Raw genomic sequence first — 17,359 nt, forward strand, 5'->3', positions numbered from 1 at the left:
CCACTTTGTTGAATTTGCTCCCACTACAACTAATAAAATTGATTATGCTTTCGTGGAGAGTAATAATTTTATGCATGAGACTCATGATAAGAATGCTTTATGTGATAGTTACATTGTTGAGTTTGCTCATGATGCTACTGAAAATTATTATGAGAGAGGAAAATATGGTTGTAGAAATTTTCATGTTACTAAAACACCTCTCTATGTGCTGAAATTTTTGAAGCTACACTTGTTTTATCTTCCTATGATTGTTACTTTGATCTTCATGAACTTGTTTATTTACAAGATTCCTATGCATAGGAAGCATGTTAGGCTTAAATGTGTTTTGAATTTGCCTCTTGATGCTCTCTTTTGCTTCAAATACTATTTCTGGCGAGTGCATCATTAAAACTGCTGAGCCCATCTTAATGGCTAAAAAGAAAAGAACTTCTTGGGAGATAACCCATGTGTTATTTTGCTACAGTACTTTGTTTTTATTTTGTGTCTTGGAAGTTGTTTACTACTGTAGCAACCTCTCCTTATCTTAGTTTTGAGTTTTGTTGTGCCAAGTTAAGCCGTTGATAGAAAAGTAAGTACTAGATTTGGATTACTGCGCAGTTCCAGATTTCTTTGCTGTCACGAATCTGAGCCCACTGCCCTGCAGAAAGCTCAGAAAATTATGCCAATTTACGTGCATGATCCTCAGATATGTACGCAACTTTCATTCAATTTGAGCATTTTCATTTGAGCAAGTCTGGTGCCATTTTAAAATTCGTCAATACGAACTGTTCTGTTTTGACAGATTCTGCCTTTTATTTCGCATTGCCTCTTTCGCTATGTTGGATGAATTTCTTTGATCCACTAATGTCCAGTAGCATTATGCAATGTCCAGAAGTGTTAAGAATGATTGTGTCACCTCTGAATATGTCAATTTATATTGTGCACTAACCCTCTAATGAGTTGTTTCGAGTTTGGTGTGGAGGAAGTTTTCAAGGATCAAGAGAGGAGTATGATGCAACATGATCAAGGAGAGTGAAAGCTCTAAGCTTGGGGATGCACCCGGTGGTTCACCCCTGCATATATCAAGAAGACTCAAGCGTCTAAGCTTGGGGATGCCCAAGGCATCCCCTTCTTCATCAACAAATTATCGAGGTTCCTCCCTGAAACTACATTTTTATTCGGCCACATCTTATGTGCTTTTTCTTGGAGCGTCGGTTTGTTTTTGTTTTTGTTTTGTTTGAATAAAATGGATCCTAGCATTCACTTTATGGGAGAGATACACACTCCGCTGTAGCATATGGACAAATATGTCCTTGGTTTCTACTCATAGTATTCATGGCGAAGTTTCTCCTTCGTTAAATTGTTATATGGTTGGAATTGGAAAATGATACATGTAGTAATTGCTATAAATGTCTTGGGTAATGTGATACTTGGCAATTGTTGTGCTCATGTTTAAGCTCTTGCATCATATGCTTTGCACCCATTAATGAAGAAATACATAGAGCATGCTAAAATTTGGTTTGCATATTTGGTTTCTCTAAAGTCTAGATAATTTCTAGTATTGAGTTTGAACAACAAGGAAGACGGTGTAGAGTCTTATAATGTTTACAATATGTCTTTTATGTGAGTTTTGCTGCACCGGTTCATCCTTGTGTTTGTTTCAAATAAGCCTTGCTAGCCTAAACCTTGTATCGAGAGGGAATACTTCTCATGCATCCAAAATACTTGAGCCAACCACTATGCCATTTGTGTCCACCATACCTACCTACTACATGGTATTTTCCAGCCATTCCAAAGTAAATTGCTTGAGTGCTACCTTTAAAATTCCATCATTCACCTTTGCAATATATAGCTCATGGGACAAATAGCTTAAAAACTATTGTGGTATTGAATATGTAATTATGCACTTTATCTCTTATTAAGTTGCTTGTTGTGCGATAACCATGTTTGCTGGGGAACGCCATCAACTCATTGTTGAATTTCATGTGAGTTGCTATGCATGTTCGTCTTGTCCGAAGTAAGGGCGATCTACACTCGAGTTGAATGGTTTGAGCATGCATATTGTGAGAGAAGAACATTGGGCCGCTAACTAAAGCCATGATTCATGGTGGAAGTTTCAGTTTTGGACAAACATCCTCAAATCTCTAATGAGAAAAGAATTAATTGTTGTTGAATGCTTAAAGCATTAAAAGAGGAGTCCATTATCTGTTGTCTATGTTGTCCCGGTATGGATGTCTAAGTTGAGAATAATCAAAAGCGAGAAATCCAAATGCGAGCTTTCTCCTTAGACCTTTGTACAGGCGGCATAGAGGTACCCCTTTGTGATACTTGGTTAAAGCATATGTATTGCGGTGATAATCCGGGTAGTCCAAGCTAATTAGGACAAGGTGCGAGCACTATTAGTACACTATGCATGAGGCTTGCAACTTATAAGATATAATTTACATGATGCATATGCTTTATTACTACCGTTGACAAAATTGTTTCATGTTTTCAAAATCAAAGCTCTAGCACAAATATAGCAATCGATGCTTTTCCTCTATGAGGACCATTCTTTTACTTTCAATGTTGAGTCAGTTCACCTATTTCTCTCCACCTCAAGAAGCAAACACTTGTGTGAACTGTGCATTGATTCCTACATATTCGCTTATTGCACTTATTATATTACTCTATGTTGACAATATCCATGAGATATATATGTTACAAGTTGAAAGCAACCGCTGAAACTTAATCTTCTTTTGTGTTGCTTCAATACCTTTACTTTGAATTATTGCTTTATGAGTTAACTCTTATGCAAGACTTATTGATGCTTGTCTTGAAGTGCTATTCATGAAAAGTCTTTGCTTTATGATTCACTTGTTTACTCATGTCATACACATTGTTTTGATCGCTGCATTCTCTACATATGCTTTACAAATAGTATGATCAAGTTTATGATGGCATGTCACTCCGGAAATTATCTTTGTTATCGTTTTACCTGCTCGGGACGAGCGAGAACTAAGCTTGGGGATGCCGATACGTCTCCAACGTATCGATAATTTCTTGTGTTCCATGCCACATTATTGATGTTATCTACATGTTTTATGCACACTTTATATCATATTCGTGCATTTTACGGAACTAACCTATTAACAAGATGCCGAAGTGCCGATTCTTCGTTTTACTGCTGTTTTTGGTTTCAGAAATCCTAGTAAAGAAATATTCTCGGAATTGGACGAAATAAAAGCCCGGAGGCCTATTTTCTCACGAAGCTTCCGGAAGACCGAAGACGAGACGAAGAGGGGCCACGGGGTGGCCAAACCCTAGGGCGGCGCGGCCCCCCTTGGCCGCGCGGCCACGTGGTGTGGGCCCCCGTGCCGCCTCTCGACTTGCCCTTCCGCCTACAAATAGCCTCCGTGACGAAACCCCCGATGCGAGAGCCACGATACGGAAAACATTGCGAGACGCCGTCGCCGCCGATCCCATCTCGGGGGATCACTGGAGATCGCCTCCCGGCACCCTGCCGGAGAGGGGAATCATCTCCCGGAGGACTCTACACCGCCATGGTCGCCTCCGGTGTGATGTGTGAGTAGTCTACCCCTGGACTATGGGTCCATAGCAGTAGCTAGATGGTTGTCTTCTCCCCATTGTGCTATCATTGTCGGATCTTGTGAGCTGCCTATCATGATCAAGATCATCTATATGTAATTCTATATGTTGCGTTTGTTGGGATCCGATGAATAGAGAATACTTGTTATGTTGATTATCAAAGTTATGCTTATGTGTTGTTTATGATCTTGCATGCTCTCCGTTATTAGTAGATGCTACTGGCCAAGTAGATGCTTTTAACTCCAAGAGGGAGTACTTATGCTCGATAGTGGGTTCATGCCGCATTGACACACAGGACGAGTGACGAAAGTTCTAAGGTTGTGTTGTCTTGTTGCCACTAGGGATAAAACATTGATGCTATGTCTAAGGATGTAGTTGTTGATTACATTACGCACCATACTTAATGCAATTGTCCGTTGCTTGCAACTTAATGCTGGAGGGGGTTCGGATGATAACCTGAAGGTGGACATTTTAGGCATAGATGCAGTTGGATGGCGGTCTATGTACTTTGTCGTAATGCCCAATTAAATCTCACTATACTCATCATGATATGTATGTGCATTGTCATGCTCTCTTTATTTGTCAATTTCCCAACTGTAATTTGTTCACCCAACATGCTTGTTCGTCTTATGGGAGAGACACCTCTAGTGAGCTGTGGACCCCGGTCCAATTCTCTTTACTTGAAATACAATCTCTTGCAATACTTGTTTCTACTGTTTTCTCTGCAAACAATCATCTTCCACACAATACGGTTAATCCTTTGTTACGGCAAGCCGGTGAGATTGACAACCTCACTTTGTTTCGTTGGGGCAAAGTACTTTGGTTGTGTTGTGCGGGTTCCACGTTGGCGCCGGAATCTCCGGTGTTGCGCCGCACTACATCCCGCCGCCATCAACCTTCAACGTGCTTCTTGGCTCCTCCTGGTTCGATAAACCTTGGTTTCTTTCTGAGGGAAAACTTGCTGCTGTGCTCATCATACCTTCCTCTTGGGGTTGCCCAACGAACGTGTGAAATACACGCCATCAGTATCACCCTATTTTATATCTATAGGTCGTGCTAATTCTCATGGCCTTACCGATGAAGTGATGCTCTTACATATCTTTACTCGCCCTTCCTCCGAGATGCCCGTGCTTGGGAATGTTGGGGTGTATGTATTGATGTGGCCATCCGAGATTCTTAGCAATTCTCATCGCTTTGAATTCCAAGGACGTTTATGTCATTCTTAGCGTGATAGGTTAATCGATCATTAATCTAAGTTTGATTGTGTTGTCAAGTCCGTTTGTTAGGCACACCTTCTTCGGTCAAAGAGTTAGGTTCACGCCGAAGCTCTCAAGACCACATCCTTTGCTTTGTAAAGAAAGCTTCCCTCTCGAACTCAGTGATATATCGGTGGTTTGTGATATTCTGGATGTCTTTCTAAAAGTATCGCCATGTTTCCACATGACCTTGTTGTCAAGTTCATGAGTAAGTTGGTTCTCTGAATCACTACTTCTCCAAGAAACCGTACTGGATATCCTGGACTAGTTGGTTGAGCTTAAACAACAACTTGGAGAGTTGAAGGACAACAACTCTATCTGACTTGGTTCTTCTTAAAGGGATGTCTAGTTTCATTCGTGTTGAAGTAAGGAAATATCTCCTTTATGGATATGCTATCTTCCCCATCTTTGATTTGAGTTTGGGCTATCGTCAAATCAAAACTCAGTTCCGAGGACTATCTTGATGATGTTTTTACTAATGGTGTTTCACCTGAGTACATCTTCATATCCTTGATCTGACCAATACTTTTGCCTCGTTCATGCAACATGTGATCCCCTCATTGGAGTATCTTGATAAGTTTGTTGTTGAGCCCATCGATGACATTCTTATTCTCTCCATGGCTAAAGAGGTTCATATTGAACAAGCACTAATGTTGGAAACTTTTAAGAACCATCTTTGTGTTATCACAAAGTATGTGTTCTGGATGTTGGAAGTGACCTTCTCTGGTTCCCATTTGCTGAAAGATGTCGACGTGGATCCGAGTAGAGTTCCCTTTCCTTTCCTCGGGAATCATCGCAATTCAGTTATGCATGTGCGGAATATTCTTGAGATGGCAGGTTATAAAACCTACATTCCTTGAAAAGTTCATATATGCACCCTAAGCCGTTGACTGGTTTGTTAAAGAATGATAAGAAGCTTAGTAACTTCAATATCTTCTACGAAGTCCCCACCAGGACTCAATTGTGTTACATTGCAAGTTCATGTGAACGCAATTGCCTTTGGCAGCCGCAACCACATGTGTTTTGTAATGTAACTCAATCTTTTGGAGCTTGACATTGTGGTCCATATCTTAAGAATCTAGCAGCTATACCTTGTGGTAACTGTTGCAAATTTTCATTCGGACAGGCTAAGTCTGAAATATCTTTACCCTTAACCTAAGCTGAATCTCAAGCAGCAACGATGATTAGTGTTTCTCAAGGATTTTTGATATAGGTCTCTTTGTAATTCCGGCAAGATTGATGTTGTGGTTAACATAATTAGTCGGAAGACCTAATGCCATAATCTCTTGAAACAGCAAGAATAACCACTCTCCATAAGGATCTTATGTGACTTATTCTAGAAGTTGCCCTTATGATGCTTTTCAATCCTGAAGTCCGACCTTCACTTGATGACCTACTGAAGGCTAGTCAGAAGCCTGATATTGGTGTCTAGAACATCAAGGAGAACATTAGAAGCAGCATTGCTAAATGTTTCTCGGTCAATCACTCGAAATCATTTCTCCGGTGATAACAACTTCGTAAGGAGAAAAATTCACTCACCGGTGATACTTGCTACGTCGTTCGACAATGCTTTTCCCCTTCCTTTGAATTCTACTTGAAGATCTCTTTAATTCACACGTTGTGTGAATTCGTCAGCCATATGTGACCCCAGTATCTTTGAGTAAGCTTTAACCGAATGACAATCCTCTTTTCACATTCGAAGTTCAAAATCCTGGGAGAAGTATCCTTCCTTAGGATGCCAAATATCTGTTGTCTATTCGTTCAAGTAACATTAAGTAATATCATGAACCTTGGCACTTTAGCAGCCAGTGTTCTTCCCCTTCCTTTGGTTTGTACCCGAAGTTCTAATCAATTCACACGGTGTGTGAATTCGTTAGTCATCTAGGCCCCAGCCTTTTGAGTAGACAATAATCGTTTCATGTATCCTACCGAAGAGTGACTATGATTTTGGAAAATCCAAAGTTGCTCTCGTTGGATAATCATTCGTGCTTCTACGAGTCCCCCTCTCCAAGAGTGCCTCGTCATGGTATCAAAGGCATTTTAACTCCTCGCTACTTTGTCCCTTCGTATTCTTGTTAAGTGTGGAGCAATTGCCTACCAAAATTTGAAACTTCTTCCATCTCCTCCGTTACCTTGATGTGTTTCATGTTTGTTAGCTCAAGAGATGTTTTTGAACACTCCTTCCAGGAGATGACCATGAGATACTCGATCTTTGTGAAGATCCACCGTCCAGTGTCATTCCCTCTTTGCTTTAGAGTGAAGGAAGTAAAATGAAGAGCTCTCCATGGTGTGGTGGATCAACTTCTTCATGGTGTTGAGGATCAACTTCTTCATGATGTCGTGAAACAACCTCTTCAAGAAGGAAGATTGTCGTGGCATCGACAATATCGTCGAAGACTAGTGTAGTTCTTGTTAACTTCTCTATTCCTTCCTTGGAATCTCGGGACGAGATTCTTTTAAGGGGGATAGATCTGTAACATCCCTATTTTTGCTAAACATAATTAGGGTTGTTTGTGCATCATGAGCATCATGTTTTTTTCCTAAGAAATTGCATTAACGAAATAATTTGGAAACCGTAATGCGTGCAAATCTCTCCCTATGTTTTTACATCATATCAAATGTTCAAAACCTCAAAACTAAAATATGTGTGCCTTTTCAAAATGCCACTAAATATTTTCATAAAGTTTTGAGATAGTTTGACTCTTTAAAAATTTGCAAAATAACAAATGGAACTGAAGTTTTGCCCTGTTTTTAACTTTTTTCTGGAAACCCCCAATTCTCAGGGGCCTTTGGGCAAAATGCCCTTGTCTTCTTCCACCGCGCAGGCAGGCACCTGCGTGTGGCCGCTCCGACCGTCGATCCCGGCGGGGAGATGTCCGCCGCCGCCGAAGCCCCTCCAGAGAATAAGAACGCCACGACGCCTCTCCCCCTCACCTCGTCCCTATCCTCTCCCTTTCCTGGCTCTCTCCTTTCTCTCTGCGAGTGCGCCGAGCCAAACCCTGGCCGCCGGCAGACACCGCTTCACGCCGCCGTTCCGGTGACCCCCGCGCCCAACCGCCACCACCACCGGCTCCGCCTCCTCCTGCTGCTCCTCCCCGTCGAAGGAATCGACGAGGGGAGGCCCCAATCGACGCTGCCGTCCGCGTCTTCCCCGACCACGGCCGCTGCTCGCCGCCGTCGATTCGGCACCGTCCGGCGTCCCCCGTCGTCACCGACCGCACCGTCGCGCTCGTGGTGAGGCCACGGTCCTCCAGGACCTCCCCGTTATCTCCCTCTCCTCCTGTAGCGTCATGTCGCCGTGCGCCACTGTCCGCAGCCGCGGACATGGTCGCTGGAGTTTCTCCGGCTCCCTATAGCTAGCAGCGCCGCCCGCAGATGGTTCCTCGTGAACCACTGCGTCGACGCGCCCCTAGCGCTGCCCAGCATGGCTTGCTCCGTTGTGTCCGTGGGCGCCCAGAAAGAGTTCCAGTTTATTGTTTCAGTTTGAGCTACAGAGAGCCACATAGCATCGGCCCGATAAAACAAGTTCGTCCACTTGCCAAGGTTAATCCATGTTGATACATATTTCTAAGCCAGGCTACACTTAATCTTCTGATTCTGCTAGCAGGGAACCAATCTGAATACATGTGAATATACGTTCAGTACTTGTTCAGTACTTGCATATCTGTGTACTGAATTTCCCTTTTGCACCTATCGTGCAAATGCATGCCAACTGAGACAACTCGATTTGAATTCAACCAACAACAGAAATACATTAGCGCTGAGAGTACTACCTGTACTTGGGTGGCTTTGTTCAGATTCTTAGGAAAAGAAGTAGAGCTCATGCTACCATCGACTTGGCCAAATGTTTGAACTACTTGATGTACCATGTTTTCAGGGTACCGGCTACGAGCATATGTAAAATATAAACCAAGCAATGCCTAACAAAATTAGTTGAGAACATTTCAGAGAGTTTAAAAGAGTAATTTCGTATTCTGTTTTTTCCGTTTTCAGAAAATAATCGGAACTTGTAAAATCCATAACTATTTCATATAAATTCAGAAAAATACAAATAAGATATGAAAATGTTCAGAAAAATGAGATCTACATTTTGGTATCAAAATCATGCATCTTTAAACAACTTCAATTAACACTCATGTTAGAACAATCTAACGCCACTTTATGGGGTTCACCGAAATGCGGTGTTTTATGCATTCAGCCCCATTTAAATTAATGGCTATGTCTTAAGGTTAGTTTTAGTACCTAATTAACATGTCATATCATCATACTTGTATGCGCATTGCATCGATGCCATGATTTGATTGTTCCTTTACCTTTCTGGTGTTTGCTTCTTCGCGATCGATAGAGAAGTGCCGAGACGATGAAGATCGCCAACGACACGGATCAATAATTGTCCACCGACGAACAACTCAAGCATGGGATCTCCGAAGATCCATATTGGTTTGTCAGGGATAAAGGCAAGCCCTAGCCTGGTTCACATTATGATTTTGAAATGCTTTTACTTCTGGTTCCTACATATTGCATTCTTTTCCAATATGTTTTATCGGCAGATATAGTTATCCTATGTGTGTTGCATTTACCATCCTTGTAGCCTAAATACTCTGATCCACTGCTCCCAGCAAGACTAGGTTTGAGCTATGTGTGCATCGCTAGAGCTGTTATATCGGATATGCTTAGCCATGCTTAGTTGACGAATCCTGATCCATCCGGTTGATGAATCGGAAGCTGCGAATGAACCTAGTATGGCAGGATGACGTGGTAAGATCAGTGATGATAATTAAACATGCTTAAAGGCTTGGATGGGCCGCCACATGGGGATGTGGTGATTTGACTCGTTCTCACCGATACTAGGACCTGAGTTCTCGCCTTCGGAACCAAGACTGAGCGTACAACCACACGGGGCCCATGGGAACCCCTTGACCCGAACTTGCCTAGCTTACCATGAGTCAATTAGTTTGCGAGTTCCATTTGCCATACGCATGGGGAAAAGGTGAAAAAGGTTTTCAAAGTGCATCATACAGGGCGTGGCTAGGGTGAAGGATGCTGGAGGCATTGAACTGGATCCCCTGCGCACAATGACCGGGACCGCCTCGGAGAATGGCTACCTACGATGATGGAGTTCCCCAGTTAGATTGACTCATGGAATAGGCGAAGCAAGGGAAAGGTTTTGGTCGACCACCCTCTGCCGGCACACCAAGGAAGTGTGTTAATCATGTGGCGTTAAGAGTCGGTTGACGCGTGTGGGTAAAGTTGTACACCCCTGCAGGGTAAATCTTTTCGAAAAGCCGTGTCCACGATTACGGACGACATGGTGATGGATTTTGTGATCATAGACAACATGAACCTAATCGTAAAACTTGGAATCAATGTGTGATAAGGATCCCCTCTCAGGGTATGGAGGGGGTGATCCTAGTGGATAGGTTCATCATATGATGAAGATTCGGTGGATTCAATATGATGATAAGTAGAGCTAGAGATACGCTCTCTTATACCCCAGTACCGAGAGCCACGATACGGAAAACCTTCCGGAGACGCCGCCGCCAATCCCACCTCGAGGGATTCAGGAGATCGCCTCCGGCACCCTGCCGGAGAGGGGAATCATCTCCCGGAGGTCTCTTCATCACCATGATCGCCTCCGGATCGATGCGTGAGTAGTTCACCCTTGGACTATGGGTCCATAGCAGTAGCTACATGGTTGTCTTCTTCTCATTGTGCTATCATGTTAGATCTTGTGAGCTGCCTATCATGATCAAGATCATCTATTTGTAATGCCACATGTTGTGTTTGTTGGGATCCGATGAATATTGAATACTATGTCAAGTTGATTATCAATCTATCATATATGTTGTTTATGTTCTTGCATGCTGTCCGTTGCTAGTAGAGGCTCTGGCCAAGTTGATACTTGTGACTCCAAGAGGGAGTATTTATGCTCGATAGTGGGTTCATGCCTCCATTGAATCTGGGACAGTGACAGAAAGTTCTAAGGTTGTGGATGTGTTGTTGCCACTAGGGATAAAACATCGATGCTTTGTCTAAGGATATTTGTGTTGATTACATTACGCACCATACTTAATGAATTTTCTATTGTTTGCAACTTAATACTGGAAGGGGTTCGGATGATAACCTGAAGGTGGACTTTTTAGGCATAGATGCATGCTGGATAGCGGTCTATGTACTTTGTCGTAATGCCCATTAAATCTCATAGTACTCATCATGATATATGTATGTGCATTGTTATGCCTTCTTTATTTGTCAATTGCCCAACTGTAATTTGTTCACCCAACATGCTATTTATCTTATGGGAGAGACACCACTAGTGAACTGTGGACCCCGGTCCATTCTTTACATCTGAAATACAATCTACTGCAATACTTGTTCTTTACTGTTCTTCGCAAACAACCATCATCATCCACACTATACATCTAATCCTTTGTTTACAGCAAGCTGGTGAGATTGACAACCTCACTGTTACGTTGGGGCATAGTACTTTGATTGTGTTGTGCAGGTTCCACGTTGGTGCCGGAATCCCTGGTGTTGCGCCGCACTACACTCCGTCACGAACAAACTTCACGTGTTCCTTGACTCCTACTGGTTCGATAACCTTGGTTTCATACTGAGGGAAAACTCGCTGCTGTACGCATCACACCTTCCTCTTGGGGTTCCCAACGGACGTGTGTTAACTACTACCACGCCAACAGCACTCATCGCGAGGGGTGCAGACGCCCATACGCGCTCGCGAAGGTTGACCTGGCCGGCGCGCTACTTGCAGCGACGAAGGCGTCGAGCTTGGCGGCGGCTCCCGCATAGCGAGCTGCAGGGATATAGAAGGGACGGAAAGGATCACACGTCGTAAAAAGAAGAACTGAATAGAGGGAGGGAGAGGAGGAGGGTGACGACGTCGGGCTCGAGCTCGCCCTCCACGGACGGAACCACCGTAGACGAAGCCAGCTCGCCCCCTCCAGTAGAAGGACCGAGGCGGATGAAGCATCACGTCCAGGAAGTCTCTGAGACGCGGCAACGTCTGCAACGGTGACGGATCGACGAGCTCGGATTGTATGAAGCCTTCGTCCGTAAGAGAGGAAGATGGAGCAGGGCTTCACTCTCGGTGCTCTATGAGTGAGAAAGGGTGGGGTGTGGAGTGGTGTGTGTGCTTGGAGGGCTAGGCATCCCTTACTGAAGTCAGGGAGAGGGAGGGAGGAGCGGGAACGTGTCGTCCATTCTGGTGACGTGGCCATCGCGGACATGTGGTGTTGGGCGGCAAGTGTGTCCAGAGAGAAGGGGACAAGGAGGGATACGGGGATGCGCCAGAGGGTTAAGAGGGTCTAGGAGGGGTCGGAGGCGAGATGACAGGACGGGCGAAGCTTGGTCGGCTCAGAGAGGGGGTTTACACTGCGTGCACTCCAGGTGTTCGATGCTGTGCCGGCATTCAGAACGGGGCCGATTGTGTCCAACAGGGAAACGACAGGGACGGGGGCATGCCTCGCTGCGACTAATAAAGGTGAGGTGAGGCTAGTGGCCCAGCGGCTCGGGCTGAGATGCTCGCTAAGATTTGGAGCATGCCATCGGTGATCATGGCAAAGAGATAGAGAGGGAGGGATTAGGGCTAGCTTGAATGGTTCTATATGCATGCTGGCAGTGTGAGAGGGGTGCAGGTACAGTGCAACATCTCCAGTTGAATTGATAAGAGAGAGAAAAGGGAAGAGAGGGAAGCTTCGGATCCATTCCAGGATTTTTGCCCCGACCATGCATGCACCTCCTCCAAAAGGAAAAGAACAAGAAGAACACTGTAGCTACGGCCAAGGTGGCTCAGAGATGGGTGCAGGTCGACGGATTGTGATGATCAACAAAGAATATAGAGAGTAGAGAGAGGGGGATGGAGAGGTAGTGCACATGTGCCATATAGATGGCATGGCCGGCCTCCTCAAGTGCTAAACAAGATTGGACCAAGGGAGATGGTTAGATGATCATGCAAGTAAGCAAGAGGTGGTGATGATAGTGGTGGAATTCCAAAACTAAATTTTTAGAATATAAAATGATAGATTTTTTAAAAGGAGGTTGAAATGGGCATTAAGGCATATGATGGGAAAATGACCATCTAAGAAGGATCATGGCTAGATAGATGTGATGATGTGAGAGAGATCAAGGGGGTACATTGGTTGCCCAGGTGTTACCAATTAAATTTGATTTCATAAGGTACACATTTGGATCAATTCCTATGGCTATGGCCAATTTGAAAGGAACTCAATTGAAAAGAAATAGAAAATCTAGAGAGTAGCTAAGTAGTGCAAGGATCTCAAAATTCTCTACTTGCTTTACCAAGAAAAGTAGATTTTCTCAAATCTGAAAATAAGCAAGAAATGGTACAAGTAACGTAAACATGCATTTGTCCAAAAAGAAAATAAAAACCAAGAAGACCATTATATAGAAATTATTTTTGAGTGGAAAATAAGGTGATATAAAATAACACCCACATCCCCTATTTTGTTTGAGAAAATAACATGACAAGTTTTGATAAAACTAGAAATAGTTTTGTGGTCCAAATAGAGAAGGAGAAATAGGGTTTTAGGAATTTTGGAAAAATATATAGGAATAACTTGATTTGAGTAAGAATTTTTTTGGGAATACATTATCTCAAGGGTAGATGATTACTACGCAATGTTGCCATAATTTCCACTCTTGGTTTTGTGAAAGTTCAAACTTGAATTTAATAAAAACAAGAGACTAGAGAGGGAGAATGGATCTAGAGCTAAAACACTAGATAGGGTATAAGCTCGTGTTGGATAGATGGGTTGCAAGACTTGCATGGGACATGCAACACGTGGGAGTTGTAGATGGAGTTGCATAGATGAGGTACATGCTTTGAGTTCACCTATAACAGTTGTGGGTGCTTAAGAAACAACTGCCAAAGTTTGAATATTTTAAGCCTACCAAAACTTGGCATTCAAAACCATCAAGGAAAAAATATGCAGATGAGAGATAGGGTTCAAGGCATTGGTATGATTGGGAAGTGCACAAGACAGGGTAGGACCAGGGATAGGTGCATTGTCTCAGATGGCAAAGGATGTATACAGCTTGAGTCTCCAAATTTGAATAAGATAATTGTTGTAGGACTTAGTCAAAATTGGAGTTGCCCCAAGGTTGATGTCAAGGGTGCAAGAGAAGGACATATTAAGGAGTAGATGAATTTCAAAACACGAGTAAAGGTTGGGGTGAGTTGGAGTACATCACAAGGAGGATCTCAAGGTAGGTGCATTCATGGTTCCACAAATGGAAGGATTTGAGTTGGTGAGTTGCTAGCTGGTTTTACCTCTAGATGGGTTTTGCTTTGAGGTAGCGTAAGACAATCTTCTAGCAAGCAGATTAAGGCAATTCATCTAAACAAACAGCGCAAGGTAACTCACCTAGCAAGCAGATCAACACCAATCATCTCAACGAACTATTTAGAAAAAGTTTTTGTTCCACCTGATTTTTGCACTCTGGACACTTAACAAGGTTGCAAAAGTTGGGGTTTTACATAATCCCTGCTTCCCTCTGCGCAGGGCCTTTCTTTTACCTTTATGTTGAGTCTCCCTCTTCTACTTTATGCACCAATTAAGAGAGCATAGTTGTCATTCTTAGTGCAATGTGCATAGTCCCAAAATTATTATTGATTGATTCATGATTGTGACTATTGCTTGTTCTTAAATTACTTGTATCTAGTCACCCTCTGTACTTTAAAGGTGTCCTAGCATTTATGTTTTCTATTCCACAAATGACATATTGAGTACCACTTTGTTATGTTTACTCTGTGCTCATAAACACACAGTTTCTTTCAATGCACTATTATTCATGATCATTTGTTTGAGTTACACTTCATGTTATAACATAGTTGATAAGTTCTATTGAATTATATCTATCATGCCTATGCTTAGAGTACTTTGATCCTAGCTCACAATGCTTTACATGCTTGATCAAGATTGTGTTGGCTTCATGTCACCTCCAAAATTATTTTGTTATCACTTACCTACTCAAGGACAAGCAGGAGTTAAGCTTGGGGATGTTGATACATTGCAAATGTATCTATAATTTTTGATGCTCCATGCTTGTTTTACACCAATTGCTATATGTTTTGTCTACACACTTTTATGCATTTTCCGGCACTACCTATTGACAAGATGCCAAAGTGCCAGTTCCCCGTTTTCTGCTGTTTTTGTATCTCAGAAAAGTTGTACAGAAAATATTCTCGTAATTGGAAGAAAGAAAAATCCAAAGTCAATATTTTACCGAAACGAAGACGAAGTCCGAAGGAAGGTCGAAGAGGCGCAGCAGGGCGCCCAAACCACCCCTAGGCACGGCATGTACCTGGCCCATGCCTAGGGTAGGTCTGGGGCCACCAGGTCTCCACCGACCTCGCCCTTCCGCCTATATAAAGCTCCCGACGCAAAAAGAAAACCTAAATATACCAGCCTCCGCCCACGAAAAGTTCCGTAGCTCTGCCGCCGTCACGGACAAGATTCGGGATGACAAAAGTCTCTATTATGGCACGCTGCCGGGATGGGGAATTGCCCCCGGAGCCATCTCCATCGACTCCACCGCCATATCCATCGTCGTTGCTGACTCCCATGACGAGGAGGGAGTAGTTCTCCCCCGGGGCTGAGGGCTCTACCGGTAGCTATGTGGTTTATATCTCTCCCATGGTGTGCTCTTTATGTGATCATGAGCTTTGTATCTAGATGTCGTTATGCTATTCAAGTGGATTTTACTTATGTGATCTTCGGAGACTCCTTGTCCCACGTGTGTAAAGGTGGAGTGTGTGCACCGTGTGGGTCTCTTAGGCTATATTTCACAGAATACTTGTTCGCTGAATTATGATTTGAATTGGATGTCTCTATGAAATTGTGGTGTGTTAGTACCGCCTATGAATTCTCAAAGTGCAGCGTGGGGTGTTCATTAGTACTTGGGAGTACATCTTTAAGGTTTACTTTTGCATCCCTACACGGTGAATTAGTGTTTGTTATCCAACCGGAGAGTAGTACAGAGTAGCATAGTAAAGCTTATATTTATATTCCTTTATGATATCATTGTTGAGAGTGGCCACTAGTGAAAGTATGATCCCTAGGCCTTGTTTCCAAGCATCGAATCGCCGTTTATTTATTGTTTTACTGCATGTTTACTTGCTGCCACATTTATTTCAGATTGTTATTACCACTCATATTCATCCATATCACTTGCATTTTACCATCTCTTCGCCGAACTAGTGCACCTATACATCTGAAAAGTGTATTGGGTGTGTTGGGGACATAAGAGACTTCTTGTATCTTAATTGCATGGTTGCTTGAGAGGGATACCTTTGACCTCTACCTCCCTGAGTTAGATAAACCTTGGGTGATCCACTTGAGGGAAACTTGTTGCTGTTCTACAAACCTCTGCACTTGGAGGCCCAACACTATCTACAAGAATAGAAGCATGCGTAGACATCAGGCTCCAGCGTTGGATGTACGCTCGCATTGACTCACCTGATTTTTGCGTGCAGGTTCTCAGTTGTTCGATCAACACTAGCTTTTTGCACGTGGATTTAAAGTTCTGCACAAACAGCCTCTCAAAGGTTTCCCAGTTGTGTATCGATCCCTCTGGCAATTTCCTCATCCATGATCGTGCGGCTCCACTGAGGTGAAGTTGAATGCTTTGCATGGCTGTTTCTCTTGTGCCTCCAGTTAACTTCACTGTTTCTAGGTAGCCGACCAACCAGTCCTCTGGATCTTGGAGTCCGTCGAACTTTTTGTAGTTGTCAGGTAGTTTAGAGCTAGCAGGTACTCGAGTATTGTGAACCCTACGAGTAAAGCAAGGGAGTCCGCATAATTCCTCTTCACCATCCTCAGTCGTGTTGCGAGTTTATCGACCTCTATCTTCGCGGCCTCCCTCTTCATGTGCTCTATCGACTCGTGCCTAATATGCGTTGTTCCTCACCTCGCCCTCTCTTTGGATATTTCAAGTTGTGGCCGCTACCTATCGAGGGCTGCGTTGCCTATGTGGTGACCTTGATCTGCGAGATCTTGCGGGTTCCTGGACGACCTCTCTGCCGGCTATTGCTGCCCCCATAACGCCGATGCCTACCATGGTTGCCATCAGATATGCACGTGTTTCCATGTAAGCTGCTTCGGGCGTCTTGGGCGTTATATGCCCTCTCGAATCTATCGACATGAAGGACATGTCGAGATCTTGAATCAAATGTTCTCCTCGCTCGGCTTCGGTGTGACACCCCAACTTTTGCAACCTTGTTTAGTTGTCCTTAATACAAAAATCAGGGGGAACAAAAACTTTTTCTGAAAACTAATTAAGATGTTTTGTCTTGTTGTGCTTGTCTTGAGTTACCTCATAGAACAACACCTCAAGTGTTAAAACAACTTAACAACTCACTAAATAAAACCCATGTGTGGCCCTGGAAAATTCTTTTCCTTTCATTATCAATGCATAAACCCTATGCTTGGTGTTTTCCCCATAAGTACCTCAACACACAATTTGTAGTCTCCAGATGTAGCACCCTACCTTTTAAATAA

Source organism: Lolium rigidum, chromosome 6 (assembly GCF_022539505.1).
Source record: "Lolium rigidum isolate FL_2022 chromosome 6, APGP_CSIRO_Lrig_0.1, whole genome shotgun sequence".
Taxonomy (NCBI): domain Eukaryota; kingdom Viridiplantae; phylum Streptophyta; class Magnoliopsida; order Poales; family Poaceae; genus Lolium; species Lolium rigidum.